The sequence below is a fragment of the Rhineura floridana genome, chromosome 15 (assembly GCF_030035675.1).
Source record: "Rhineura floridana isolate rRhiFlo1 chromosome 15, rRhiFlo1.hap2, whole genome shotgun sequence".
NCBI classification, from domain to species: Eukaryota; Metazoa; Chordata; class Lepidosauria; order Squamata; family Rhineuridae; genus Rhineura; species Rhineura floridana.
Window position 1 is genome coordinate 33,248,840 of NC_084494.1, and position 13,718 is coordinate 33,262,557.

Sequence of the window (13,718 nt, forward strand, 5' to 3'; positions counted from 1 at the left end):
TGAAAAAGGTTCTATGTAGTTTGAAAGGTTGCACAATATGTTGGTTGATCTTAATGCACAGATATTGTTTTACTGTCTCTGTTTGGCTTTTTTAAACTATGGTCCAAAACACTGCTACCTTTATCTGATAATTCTCATAATCTTTCCAAAACTCCAGCTCCCAGAGTTCCCTTTAGGAAAGGTTGCAAACTCATATATGTTTGTAATGCGGATGATGCTCTTGCAACGGGTCATAAGTGAAAAAGGCAGCCTGTGAAGAGCTGCAGGTAGCAACTGCATTGGTTCAAGTGTGCAAGGCAAAAGTAGACTACATAACCCACTGCTAGTGTGAAATTTAGAATCTGTACAGTGTGGAAAAAATATTCATAGAACGTGTAAACTGTATATAGACCTATTGCATATCCACACCTGGGACAGACTTGAAGTCACCTCCAGGCCTCCTGTGATTCTGAACTATTCCTTTTCAGAGGTCCAATAAGTCACTTCATTCCGAGGCCTCCAAATGTCATCTGCTTTAGCCTGCAGCTTTAGAATCCACGTACATATAATTTTAACATGCCAGTGTGGTGAATCTGCTCCAGTATTAACGTTTGCACTGTTGTGCATTTCTGTGCCACTCATAAGCTCCCAAACTCCTCATGGTAATCGTATCTCTTGCTTTTCCTCTCAACTGCACTGAACACTGGGATATTCCATAGCCCCTTGCTGATCCTCCGGTTGTGAGAAAAAGGACAATCTAACCACGCATTTCTGTCTACCAATACCTGGGGGAGGAAAAAGGGACTTGCAGGCTTGCCCAAAGGCAACACTCCAGGGGGAGACAGCAGAGACAAATCCAACAAGATTCTAGATGTTTCTGGAAAATTCAAATTCCCTTTAAATTTAAAATAAGCAGGGTAGTCCATGTAACCAAAAGTGATGGAAATATTGTTCAAGGATCTCCCGTTCTTGAAATACCTTTTCATACCCTTTCAGCTTAGCAAAGGAAGCAACCTACCATGCTCATGGCCCACAGCTCCAGGCACAGGCTGTTCCCCATTGCAGCTGTTCCAGAGGGGGAGCTGCTCCCAGTCTTGCCAATGCAGCCAGACCCTTTGTCTCTGTTTGAATATCCCCTGTGCTTTTACAAGAGTTCTTTCTGCCGGCATCTCCTGGATCTGTTTGTACACGTGTGGGATCTGGAGGTGCAGAGGGCAACAGGGTTACCTGTACTTTTCTGCAGAGTAAGCAAGAGACAGAATAAGAAAGGAAAAGGAGGGTTATAGCTTGTTTGGGTCATGTTGTGGCTCGAAGATTCAAGAGAAGGCAGGGGGGGGCATTGCTGGCATTTCATTTGGAGCATATAGCACATACAGGTTTCCCTCTGTTTCCCATTGTTTAACTAGCCCATGAATCCAGTAGGGCACACACAGCAATATCAGATCTTCCTGGAGATGGTCTTTCAACTAGAAGCCCACAGAGCAAGAGTTCAATGATTGATTTGAATTAGTATGTAGAACTTGACCTGCCCAAGGCCATGCAGTGGATCCTGGGGGAGAACTAGGATCTTCTCACATCTTCCAGGGCAAACACTATCTGCAGAGCCAAACTAATATTTTCTAAAATCTCCCCATTTTGCAGAAAGGAAAAACAAGATTGGCAGCAGGCTAAGATACTGTCCACCACAACACAGCAAGCATTAAACCATCATATTCTAAACCCTCAACTTGGTTAACAAAACTGAGGGGGGAGGGGGAGACGGAGAGAGGTTTTCATGTGAGGGGGAGAGAAACAAATCCAGGAGATAGCAAAGAAGAAAGGAGGAAATTATTGACTCCGTCAGGGCCTAGCAAGGTGAGCGATGTTAATCAGGAGGAGAACAGCTGGCTGTATCAGACATCCTTGACTGGCGTGTGGCAAAGCTACCCATCAGCCTGCTTGGTGCTTTGGCTTGCAGGATCATGGCACCCCACAGGGCTGGTGTTTTGTTTTTTTAGGGGGGAAGTTTAATATAAAGGTCACCTCTAGCTAAGTGGACGGAGGGTGGCTGAAAGACAGAGATGCCTTAGTTAGCATGTACATGCACACAGGTATTTTACCAGTGGAAATATCAGCCTATCCAAGCCCATGATACAGGCTCTGGAATATTAATTGCCCCTGGAGAACTGCATTTGAGCCAAGGACTCCCAGCAGCCAAAGCACAAGATCATGTGAAATGGGACACGCTCTTGAAAACCAAATGGGTAGGGCTGCAGCTATAAGGCACATAGGGCCTTGATATAAAAAGATTCTGATCTATGGGTGAGTCAAGGGTCAGGCCCAGGGACAGATCTCTGCAGAAGAATTGTACATTCACCTATGCTGTACAGCTCAAACAAACAGCTTGGGGTGGTGGTCAGAGTGTTTGCATAACCTATTAGAAGGAGATCTGGTATGCATTTGTAGAGAAATTCTATTTCATGTGGCATTTTGGGTCAATGATAAATCATGACAAAACAATTTATTTAAGAAAATTCTAGTCCCTCTTTATTAAAATAAACTTTTGCTGGGTTCACCTTGTGTGTGTGTAGAGGGCACAGAAGGGCCCATAATGGTTGCCACTGGGCTGCCATCAACTTCTAATCACTTTGCCAAAGACATCCCAGCCCATTTCAAGTCCAAAAATTTACTTGTTTACCAAAATGGAAAAGTCTGACTGTTGAATTTTGGACATTTTGTCTCCCAACCCCAGTTGCTAACCAGAGACACCCCAAGACATTTTGGTGGCTGTGATGATCTGCCCCAATGCTCCATGGACTTCCTTCCTGCGTGGATACAGGATCAGGTCCCCAGTTAGCAGCGCTTGCTGGTGAAGAATGGGTGGGAGATCAGTCAGATAAGGAACGGGACCCAGCTGTTGACAGTGAGCCCTCAAGGTTGCATATAACTGAGGAGGAAGGGAATGGGTGGGACTAGAGGTATGAAGGACCAAGAAAAAAACACGTTAAAAATGGGTTTTTAATTCCCTCCCCCCCCCATCCTTCACATCTCTAGATGGGACAGAGAGGGCCTGACTGGAGCTCCAGTTGAGCCAAAGTCTATTAGAGAAATGGTTCTTGGAGGAGACTTCAGGGATTAGCAGGCAGGAGGCCTCAGTCTAGGTTCAACAAGGAGCTGCTGGAGGGTATTCACTAGGTGAAGTATGTCTGATGCTACGCTCTGTCCCTAATAAACAAGGAGAAGCAGGAGGGGACTTCAAACAGCACAGAGAGGACAAAGGCATAGTTGTGCACAGATCCATCCAGGAATTCCAAGCTCTTGTTAATACCTTCGGAAATGTGCAATGGGTGGACTCAGAGGCTTCCACCGGTGTCAGGAGAATGGCTAGATGGGAAGGAGGGCTATGGGGAAGGGGTGGGGCACATGGCGATATAATTCCCTGCATGTGGCATATACGCAGAGTCTACTCTTCCTTCCAAGGTAAGACTTCTCATTCTTCACACTAGTGAGTGGCTGGTGGAAAACTAGGATTCTTTCAAGGCTCAGAGAAGTTGATGTTAATTTACACTAAATAAAAGCCTGGCCATCTGCCAGCGGCAGGGGAGACTTCCAGCCGACACCACCCCCTGAAACATCCCTGGTTCTCCAACTCACTTCACAGTGACATGCCTTTGGCATGAAGCACTGCTTTGGGCCCAGCACAGCTGAGGAGAGGACAGTGGGGGCTGGGGTGGCACAAGACAGGGAGCCCAAACATTAGGCTCAAACAGGTATGTTACCCTGGGCTCCTTCTGGGAGGAAGGGCGGGATATACATTTAATTACTGAATAAACAAAATGTGTATAAATGCAGGATATGCATCTAAACTGACATGGATGCTGCAGAGCCCAGGAGTATATTATATTTCTGGAACGAACTGCAGTTATGTAGCATCATCACATTTGGGTCTGTGTTTTCTTGTGAATAGAAAGCTAATTAACAGTACACAAGTTGGGGAAAGGACCCTCATTCCTCACGAGCGGATTTTAGGGATGCCACTTGAGCACAGTCAATGTAGGGCCAGTGGGGGCTGGGGTCCATTGAGGCTGGTGGGGCGGAAGGCAGGAAGCCCAAACATTAGGGGGAGACAGAGCCAATCACAGGCGGAGCCAAAGAATTCTACTTTTTCTCCCTGTCCTCCTCCCTGCTGAGTTCTTCGTCTCTTACTAAGATTTAAGGTGGAGGAAGCCAGCGGGCAGTTTTTACCCCCTAGTCTGTTTGTAAGTAAGGCGGCAGGCAGGTTGGGGGCTGGCTGGCTGAGAGCAGACTGAAGTTGGTGGGGACGTGCCCCATTTGCACTAATGAACCAGCCTCCACTGGGAGAAAGGAGAGTTTATTTATTATTTGATTTCTATCCTGCCCTTCCTCCCAGGAGGAGCCCAGAGCTGCGTCTTATGCCACCTGCTCTGGCTGTGCCTGTGAGGGAGCCAGCTCAGCATCCCTCTTTCCAATCTGCCACCTATGGCAGGCTCAGAGACCTCCAAGACCTGCGTGAATGGGAAGAGGCAATATGTCTTCCGCTCCACTCCGAGTAACTTCGCTTGGTTAGGGAGACAGTGGCAGCCTGCCTCCAGTGCGTTGGGTCCTTCCCTCCCCGGAAGAAAATCACTTCCCTGCATTGTTTTTTAAATTTGACCACATTATACATTTAAAGCACATGATCTCCCTAAAAGAATCCTGGGAACTGTAGTTTGTTAAGGGTGCTGGGAATTGTAGCTCTGTGAGGTGTAAACTACAGCTCCCAGGATTCTTTAGAGGAAGCTGTGACAGTTAAAGTGCTTTAAATGTATGGTGTGCATGGGCTCTCGACTTACCCAACTGGCTGATAGAGATCACTTAATGCAAACTAGTTGCCCTTTAACATCCTTTTATCACCTTGCTGAACTCATGAGTGTTGCAGTGAAGGGATTGATCCCCCCCCCGCTTGTCTTGCAAGACAGAACAGTGACATAGGGAGGCTAATCTGCTTTAGTTGTGTGATTGGGAGTATGGAATTGGGGTGGCAGATCCTTGTAAGTTAATTAACATGGAGCACAAAGTTGCATGGGAGGTAGAAAATACTGCCCAGGATCAATTTTACTGACAATGTGCTTTAGGTGTGCTAAAAAGTACATCATTTCATTCATATAACTATTAAGAGTAAAATTAAACTATAATTGAAGCTGTAAGACCCATGGACATCCTCACCCCCAATATGAAAAATGATCTAAGATGCTGTTCTCTGAAAATGGCAACCCAACGTGATAAATCACGAGCCCCTCTCATGGACCAGGACAGATCCAAATATTTCTTTTGAGTGCTCTTTCTGAAAGCCAAACCCAAATATTGAATGTCAGCGTTTCACATCAGCACCTGGAAAACAGGTGGGGAGGGGGGATTTTAGAGGTTTAACCCAGACACTCCCTAACTCCCCACCACCCCAAACTGCCCCCCTCGTCCCTGGCTCCACATGCTTCTGAGGCTAGGGCCGCCAGGGAGCAGCTGGGTGGAGAGTGTGGAAATCTTGATGATTAGTTTGTTTTTTAGACGCAGGGATTTGTGGCTGATTAACCTTAATCCGTTCAGCGTGATGGATCCCCATATGTGACTGGGCTCCAGTGAAAGGGGGGGGGAGAAAGCGGGCACAAACAAGGAAAATAAAGTGGACTGTAGTCTATAGAAGCTTAAGCCATAATACATTTGTTTAGTCTTTAAGACACCTTTCCCCAACCTGGTGCCCTCCAAATGTTTTGGACTTCAACTCCCAACAGTCCCAGACAGCACATGTTGATGGGAGTTGGTCCAAACATCTGGAGGGCACCAGCTTGAAGAAGGCTGCCTTAAAGACTAAGGCTGCTTTAAGGTGCCATAAGATTCTCTGTTGGTTTTGCTGCAGCAGACTAACATGGCTAACTTTCTGGAAATGTGAAAATGGCTCACACAGTGCTAGGGCCCATCACTGGAAAATATAAAAATAATGCCATTTCAGTTCATACCTGTTGGGGCTCCTCCAGATGATCTGTTTTTGAGCATACATCCTGATTTGCCTGCACAACACATGCAGAGGTTAGCTTATTGAGCATTCTGATTTGTTTACACGGAGGTTAAACAACAATAAGCATTCATCCTGATTTGCTTTCAGGGTGTTTATACATATTCCTGTTAACAATTTGTTCATCCCCTCCTTTTCAATGCATTTCTCCATCATTTTCCTAACTGCGAAAAGTATCTTGCTCTTTTACAGTAATCATGTTGTACCAGGCAAAACAGTGCTTTAATCCACTTGAATTACACAAACCTAAATTTACAGTATGCACTTGAATCCCTCCCACAAAATAGGGACAGTCTGGAAGCACTTTGGTCATATTGAGGAAGGGCAGTAGCTCAGAGGTAGAACATCTGCTTGGCATCCAGAAAGGCCCAGGTTCAGTCCCTGACAACTCCAGGTAGGGGTAGGAATGTCCCCAATCTGAAACCCTGGAGAGTTGCTGCCGGCCAGTGTAGGTAACAATGAGCTTGATGGGCCAATGGTCTGACTTGGTCACATCCACACAATACATTTGGATGGATCTACTGCCTTCAAGTTGATTCCGATTTATGGCAACCCTATGAATAGGATTTTCATGGTAAGCGATGTTCAGAGGGGTTTACTACCATTACCTCTCTCTGAGGCTGAGACTGGCCCAAGGTCACCCAGTGAGCTACATGGCTGTGTGGGGATTCAAACCCTGGTCTCCCAGGTCGTAGTCCAACACCTTAACCACTACATCACATCAAAAGCGCGCACACATCCCTGCCAAGAAAAGAATCCTGGGAACTGTAGTTTACTTCTCACAGAGCTAGAATTCCTACCATCTTTAACAAACTATAGTTCCCAGAATTCTTTTTTTTTGGGGGGGGTGATTTCAATGTACTTTAAATGTAAGGTGTGTACACAGTCTGATTTTATATTTATTTATTTATTAAATTTATATCCCGCCGTTCCTCCCAGAAGGAGCCCAGGGGGGCAAACCATAACACTAAAAACACTCTAAAACATCTTAAAAACAAAAGCCTTTAAAACACATTAAAACAAAACATCTTAAAAAATGTCTTTTTTAAAAAAGCTTTAAAAACATCTAAAAAAGTAATTCAAACACAGACGCAGACTGGGATAAGGTCTCTACGTAACAGGCTTACTGTAAAAGGAAGGTCTTCAGTAGGCGCTGAAAAGATAACAGAGATGGCGCCTGTCTAATGTTTAATAATTATTACTACTACTACTACTTCTGCTGCTACCACCACCACCACCTACTCTTTGCCAAAGAAACCCTTGTTAAAGAAGCAGAAGCAATTTTAAAAAGGTGACTGCTGCGCTCAGGAGCTATACTAGAAAGAACAGCAGCAGCCTTAAGTGGGTTATGTGTGCGTGCGGACACACGCACAATGCAGTCATAAATTTTCTGAACAGCTTGGTCTGTTCCTAGCGGCAGAATCTGGCATGGCCTCTCTCTTGTCCATTATATAAATGAAAGACAAGCTGGGGAAAGAGGCAGCTCTGAAAAGGCAGAGGAGCATGAGATGTGTTGTACAACTTCTCTCCAAAAAGAGATAATATTAGCCACGAAGCTTCCCCACCAGCCTGAAAATAAGCATTGCCCTTATCCAAGCTGGGAAAACATAAGAAGAAATGGGGTGGGGGAGATTCTACTCCTCAAAGAGGATTAACGCTTGGAAACGTGATGTCTCTTGTTGCAGTTTTCTTCTGTATCATTTTTTGTCTGATTATTATTTCATTTTCTGCAGATCACCTTCCATTCCACGGTATGGACGAGGAATCTTTTTTTTTTAAAGGAGACCCGAATTATGAATTTATAAGCTACAGATCATGCACTACAAATGCAACATTTATTTTAAATCAGTTTAAAATAATTAATTCCAGTAATTTCTTTCTAGAGAAAAAATACACAACCCTTACAACTGTGGAGTTAGCTGACAATTCTCTATGAGTGACCCTTTCGCCTCTCACAGGTTTCCAGTTCCCAGGGTCCAGGGGGTGGGTAGGAGTCACAATTAAATTGATGTAGATTTGTAGTGAAACTGTATAGTTAAAAAAGCATTAATTCTTGTGTGCAGAGCACTGAATAATCTTCACCTTAGTTATCCCCACAAGTAGGGCTGATGCCTTTTCTTTCTTTTAGGGCTTTTGCCCATTTTAAGGTCTGCGTGACAAGTGGAAGTCCCACAGGTGAAGCATTTTCCATCCCAGCTGACGCATAACCCTAGTCATTAAATTATACATTACCTCACTTTGTTTGCATCTTTCAGAGCTCGTGACTGGAGGGGAGACAGGAATCGCACCTGAAATAAAGCAGAATCTTTTATAGAAATACTTTTTTTTTTTAAAAAAAAGGCTCCCTCCCTTTAGTCTTCCATGATGCAATCAAGATTTTGCTACCATGGCTAATTGTAATATGTTTTGAGACCCTCTATTCACCACTGCAGGGAAGCGGAAATCAATGTGTTTTCCAGGGCTGGTCTGGTCCAGCCATTGGGCAAAGTGAGGTGACTGCCTCTGACAGCAGCTGATGGGGAGGCAAGGGTGGCAGCCCCTAGCTGTTCCTCCTAAACGCCACCCTGGTCTTGTCCTCCCCACAGTCTAGCCTGCTGCCTTAGTTGTGGTGAAGGCCTCGGTCCCATCACAAATATTGAATTAAGATTCAGGTGTCAGTCAAGTTGGCTTCTGTATGTGGAATGGGGAGGGGGTGCCAGCCATCTTGTCATTCCCTTCAGGCAGCAAAATGTCTTGGGCTTGCCCCTGTTGTGTCCTTTTACACCCAACAGGACTTGTATTACATGGTGCTGTTTGTGAAACATTAGGGTGTTAATTCAGATCCCACCTCAGGGCTTGAGAAACCAGAGCTGACCGGAGAGAAAACTCAAAATTGGAAAAAAACAAACCACTCCTGACTTCCCCTCTGGGGCAACCAGTTCCTGGGGCGTGAGGGAAAGGGGGCAGCAAATTAAGCCCAGAGCAAAAACGCTGAGAGAAACTGTGTAAAAGTAATCCTTACCCTGACAGCCATCTGACCAAGGGCTATCTGCCACCCTAGTCAGAGGCAGCATGCTTCTGAAAACCAGTTGCTGGAAGCTTCAGGAGGGGAGAGTGTTCTTGCACTCGGGTCCTGCTTGTGGGCTTCCCCCAGGCACCTGGCTGGCCACTGTGAGAACAGGATGCTGGACTAGATGGGCCACTGGCCTGATCCAGCAAGCTCTTCTTATGTTCTTATCTGAGCTTGATTCTGAATTGTGAAACTGAAATGTGGCCCTCCAGGCCTCTCAGTTTGGCCCTCGGAACTCTCCCAAGGACACCCTCCTCACCGGCCCTGCTTCACACCGCAAGCGCTTTTGCCTAGCTGGAATATGGCCTTGAACTATGATCGTGCCTCTTGCTTCCCTGGAAGGACAAAGCAGGTGTGTGCGTACATGTAGAACCTAGTCTACTGTACAGAGGTACTGTTTACATTCATTGCTCCACCCACTTTTGCTTCTGGCCCTGCCTACCACTGGCACGTGGCCGTCGGAAGGTTGCTCAGAAGGGAGTGCAGTCCTCCGGCTGACAAAGGTTCCCCACCCCTGCCTTAACCAAAGGTCCTGAATTCACCCATCTCTCTCAGTCAGAGGTATATCACAATCTTGACTGAATTACATTCACAGCTGGGGGCCCACCAGAAGATTAGGACAAAGGCCAACAGTAGGAGGTACTACAGTAGTGATTTATTTGGATAGGGCCCCGTCTTCATGCTGCAATGCACACTTATGTGTACAGTGGTCACAAACTATCAAGCAAACGTTTGGTGACATTTTGGTAGGCCTAAAAAAGGCATTGCCCTTACTATGGATTTGGAAATGTTCTGATGGGGTCAGTAAGGCTATCTTTCTTTTTTGGAGTAACATGATGTTTTTTGAGGGAATTGTAATGATTTACCAGAATGCAAGGGGCCATGCAAAGATGCCCCAGGCCTGCCCATTACTTTGCTCGCTAGACAGGAAGCTATGCTTTTGTGGTGGACAGAGGCATTCTGGGAAGTGGCAAGGCAAAGGCCTACTCTACTAACAATCATATGAACAGACAAGAGCAGAGCGGGGTCTGCTCCCCACTCCTGGAGCCTCTTCTCTTTAAGCCATTTCTTTGTGACAATAGCAATTCAGCAAAAGAAGTTAAATTTACATCCCGAGAAGTAAACCTTTTATGGGAATGTTTCCAATCCTGGCAGCCTGAGGAAGGGAGGGGCACACAAAGGACCATGCTTAAAGTGCTGCATGGACACTGGACACGAAGACCCTCACACCTTGCTGTCCTAAGTCTTCTCTGTGAGGTAGCCCCTGCTCCCCCGCCTACAAAAACCTCTCCTCATGGAAGCCCACCTAGCACAAACCTTGTCGTCGTTTCAGTGCCAAGCATATATGTTTTTGTTTTCCTGGGCATTAGGACAACACTAGTGATATATTGTTAACTCTGTTTTTAATATGTTTAGTAGGTGATTTTATCATTTTATTTTTTTTACTCGGTTGCAAATTGCTTTGGTATTTTTCTAGTGGGAAGCGATACATCAATCTAATAAATCTAAACCTAATACGAAGCTAGAAGGTGGCCTTGTACAGAGTCAGACCACTGGTCCATTTCCACTGTTCTTCAACTTTGGGTCCCCAGAAGTTGTTGAACGACAACTCCCATCAACTCCAGCTAGCTTAGCCAATGGCCAGGGATGATATATATTGTTGGACTGCAAGGTTGAAGAACAGCAGTCTACACAGACTACTAGCAACACCTCTCCCAAGGTTTCAGAAAGGAGTCTTTGCCAGCTGATCCTGGAGATTTTTGCTTCTTACTTTTATAGGGCCTTTTCGGTGGCTGCCCCTAGGCTCTGGAACTCCCTCCCTAGGGAGGCAAGAATGGCCTCCTCTGTGCAGTCCTTCCACCGACAGCTAAAGACTTTTTTCTTCCGGCAAGCGTTTGGAACTGAAGGCTTTAAGGGTAGTGACTGAAGAGGATGCTGTATGTGATTGTTTTACTTGTATGCTCCTAAACTGGGTTGCAGTATTTTAAGTGTATATCTAATTGGTTTTAACATTTTAATAGTTTAATCCTGTTTTAATGCTGATTTTATATGTTTATATGTTTTATATTTTTATAGGTTCTTAATGATATGTACTTATTTTTATCTGGAAGCCGCCTTGAGTTCCAGTTTGGAAAAAGGGCGGGGTATAAATAAAGATAATAATAATATCCCACTTTTCTCTTGTCATGAAACTCAAGGCAGCATACGTGGCAGTTCTTAAATGACCACCCATTCAGGCATTGAGCAGAGCCACGCCTGCATGGCATCAGCAAGATGATGGCCTCTTCTGCATGCACTGACCTATAGCCCTTACTACCCATCCCTATGGTGCTGTGCATTCTTCCTATGCTCTGATTTCACAGGATCAAAAACATGCCCAGAAGGAAGAAGCAATTTGTTAGAAGTAGAACCCAGCATTCTTGATGGTTTACACACTGGAAATTCCTTCCAAATCTGGGGATGCAGCAATAACTTCTGGGAGCAGCTGATGGGGTCCTAGGCGGAGGGCCTCTTCTCTCAAAATCTACTAGGCCAAATCCCCATTTATCCATCACAGCCAAAATCTCTTAATTTTGATCTGCTTTACCCACCTTCAATTAATGTGGAAGATAGGCTGGACGATTAAGATGGTGCTTCAGTGAAACACTGCTGCCCTCTATTGATCAAAAGTCTTATTTTATTTTTTAAACACAGAATAGGATTTAGGACCTGCTCAAATAGGCTGTTTAAATGAGATCCACCTCGCTATGGATCTGAAATTTGTCTCAGAGAAAGCAATTTTCTTTTCCACCCAGTGTTAAAATTAAGAAATATATACTATTGAGGCTGCCTTATGAAGAAAGGGGGGGCGGTCTGCAAACTTTTGAGGGGCTGAGTCATAGCACAGTACCCTCAAGACCTTCCTTTTGTATAGAAACAGTGCCAACTTTCTGTGCTCCTTGTGCCAATTCTCAACTACATCATAAGTCTAAGCACTATCATACCACTTTAACAGTCATGGCTTTGTTGGAAATTAAAATAGATTAACAAAAATGAAAAAACAACAGCTATCACTGAATGAGAGGATTACCTTGTCTTGATTGCTTCTGACACGCTTGCATTAAATTTAGCGTGGGCTGTAACATGGGTCCAGCCTAGCCTTACCGAGCCCACTTTTAGCTACCTTAATAAGGATTAGAGGGCTGGCATCTCAAGAGGAGTTAATTTTGACAGGCAGGTGGACATCTGAGGAAACTTTGGCTTTCTCTTCCAAAAATAGTCCTGAATTTTCCTGGAAAGCTGGATAGAAACTAGTAGTTAAAGCTGGGCTAATTAGAAGGGCTATGGAAAAATTCAGTGTAAGGCTGCAATCCAAACCCTAGGAACAAGCCCAACAAAATTCAACAGGATTCATTTCTGAGTAGACACAGCTAGGATTGCACTGTACACTGCTGACAAGATTGTTTGCTGGGTAGACACCAAACAATAATAGATAAAAAATAGAGGGAAAAGGTTTGATGAAAGGAGGGCTATGGCAGTACTTTATATGGGCCCTATATATTGTAGCAAGGATGGGAAATCTGTGACCGTCCTGATGTAGGATCCCAGTTGCCATCAGCCCCAGGCTGGAGGGCCAATGGCCAGGGATGATGGAAGCTGGGAGTCCAACATCATCTGGAGGGTCCCAGGTCCCCCATTCCTGTATTATAAGGTCTATAGCAGGGATCAATAACCTTCGCTTCGGAGCAATATGTTAGGGGCCATATGACAGGCCTGAGCAGAGCTAGCGGCTGTGATGCGTGGAGCTAGAGACTAATCAACTCATCTGGAATTAAGACTGTCCTTCTGCAACTTTTACCATTTCTACGTAAGACAAGAATTCATAGTCCAGATCTACTCAGAAGCCCCACTGAGCTTCATGGGACTAAATGTTTTTAGTGAAACAAATACAGCTACTGTTCTGGAAAGCAAGTGAAAGTAATTCCTTTCTGACTTTAATGTGCTGTATGCATACGCACCCAGCAGAGGTCTACCAGTTTGCTTTCAGATATCTGGTGGGGGAAGCTTCTTTTCTCCCCAAGCTGTACAACCAGGAAAAAAGAAAATATTGCCCATTCCAGTCATTCTGAAACTATGTAAGAAAAAGGGAAAAACATATTCAAAAACTAGGACAAACAAGGAGAAAAAGCACAGGAAAGAGGGAACTCTGATGAGATGGGGACTGCTTCAGGAGGGGTCAGGAGCAGAGCTTGGAAGTTACTTTTTTTGAACTACAACTCCCATCAGCCCCAGCCAGCATGGCCACTGGATTGGGCTGATGGGAGTTGTAGTTCAAAAAAAGTAACTTTTCCAAGCTCTGGTCAGGAGCCACATAAAATGCAGGTGGGGGGTTGTGCCTAGGAAGTGTACACTATTAGTGGATAGGAAGTGTCCAGGCAAAGGACAGTTGGAAGCTTGTGGACATAGAGAAGATCCTTTAAGAGATGCCAAGCAAGGACAATTTCTGCCAGGTATACCTTCTGAAGAATCTAAAGGAAAGTACATCAGTTTCTCAGATTCACTAGAGCATATGACCCATCCACCCGCCCGCCCCCAGTCTTTCTAGGCACAATTCAAAGTGCTAGTTTTAAGATCTAGGATGGTTTGGGTTATATGTACCTT

The 13,718-nt window shown here is 45.0% G+C and overlaps 1 protein-coding gene across 3 annotated transcripts in view; it reads right to left on the reverse strand.

Moving 5' to 3' along the window:
* LOC133370997 (homeobox protein otx5) overlaps positions 1-13,718 on the reverse strand; it is a 56,748-nt gene that overhangs the window by 40,237 nt on the left and 2,793 nt on the right. Inside the window, exons 1-4 of one of the 3 annotated variants that reach the window (XM_061598035.1) lie at positions 13,076-13,172; positions 8,261-8,316; positions 5,973-6,023; positions 998-1,216 (exon numbers count right to left, since the gene is read on the reverse strand). The gene's annotated coding sequence lies outside the window, so the exon portion shown is untranslated. Of the gene's footprint in view, positions 1-997; positions 1,217-5,972; positions 6,024-8,260; positions 8,317-13,075; positions 13,173-13,718 lie in introns of those variants that run through there. The other 2 variants (XM_061598036.1, XM_061598034.1) reach the window with 2 other exon arrangements.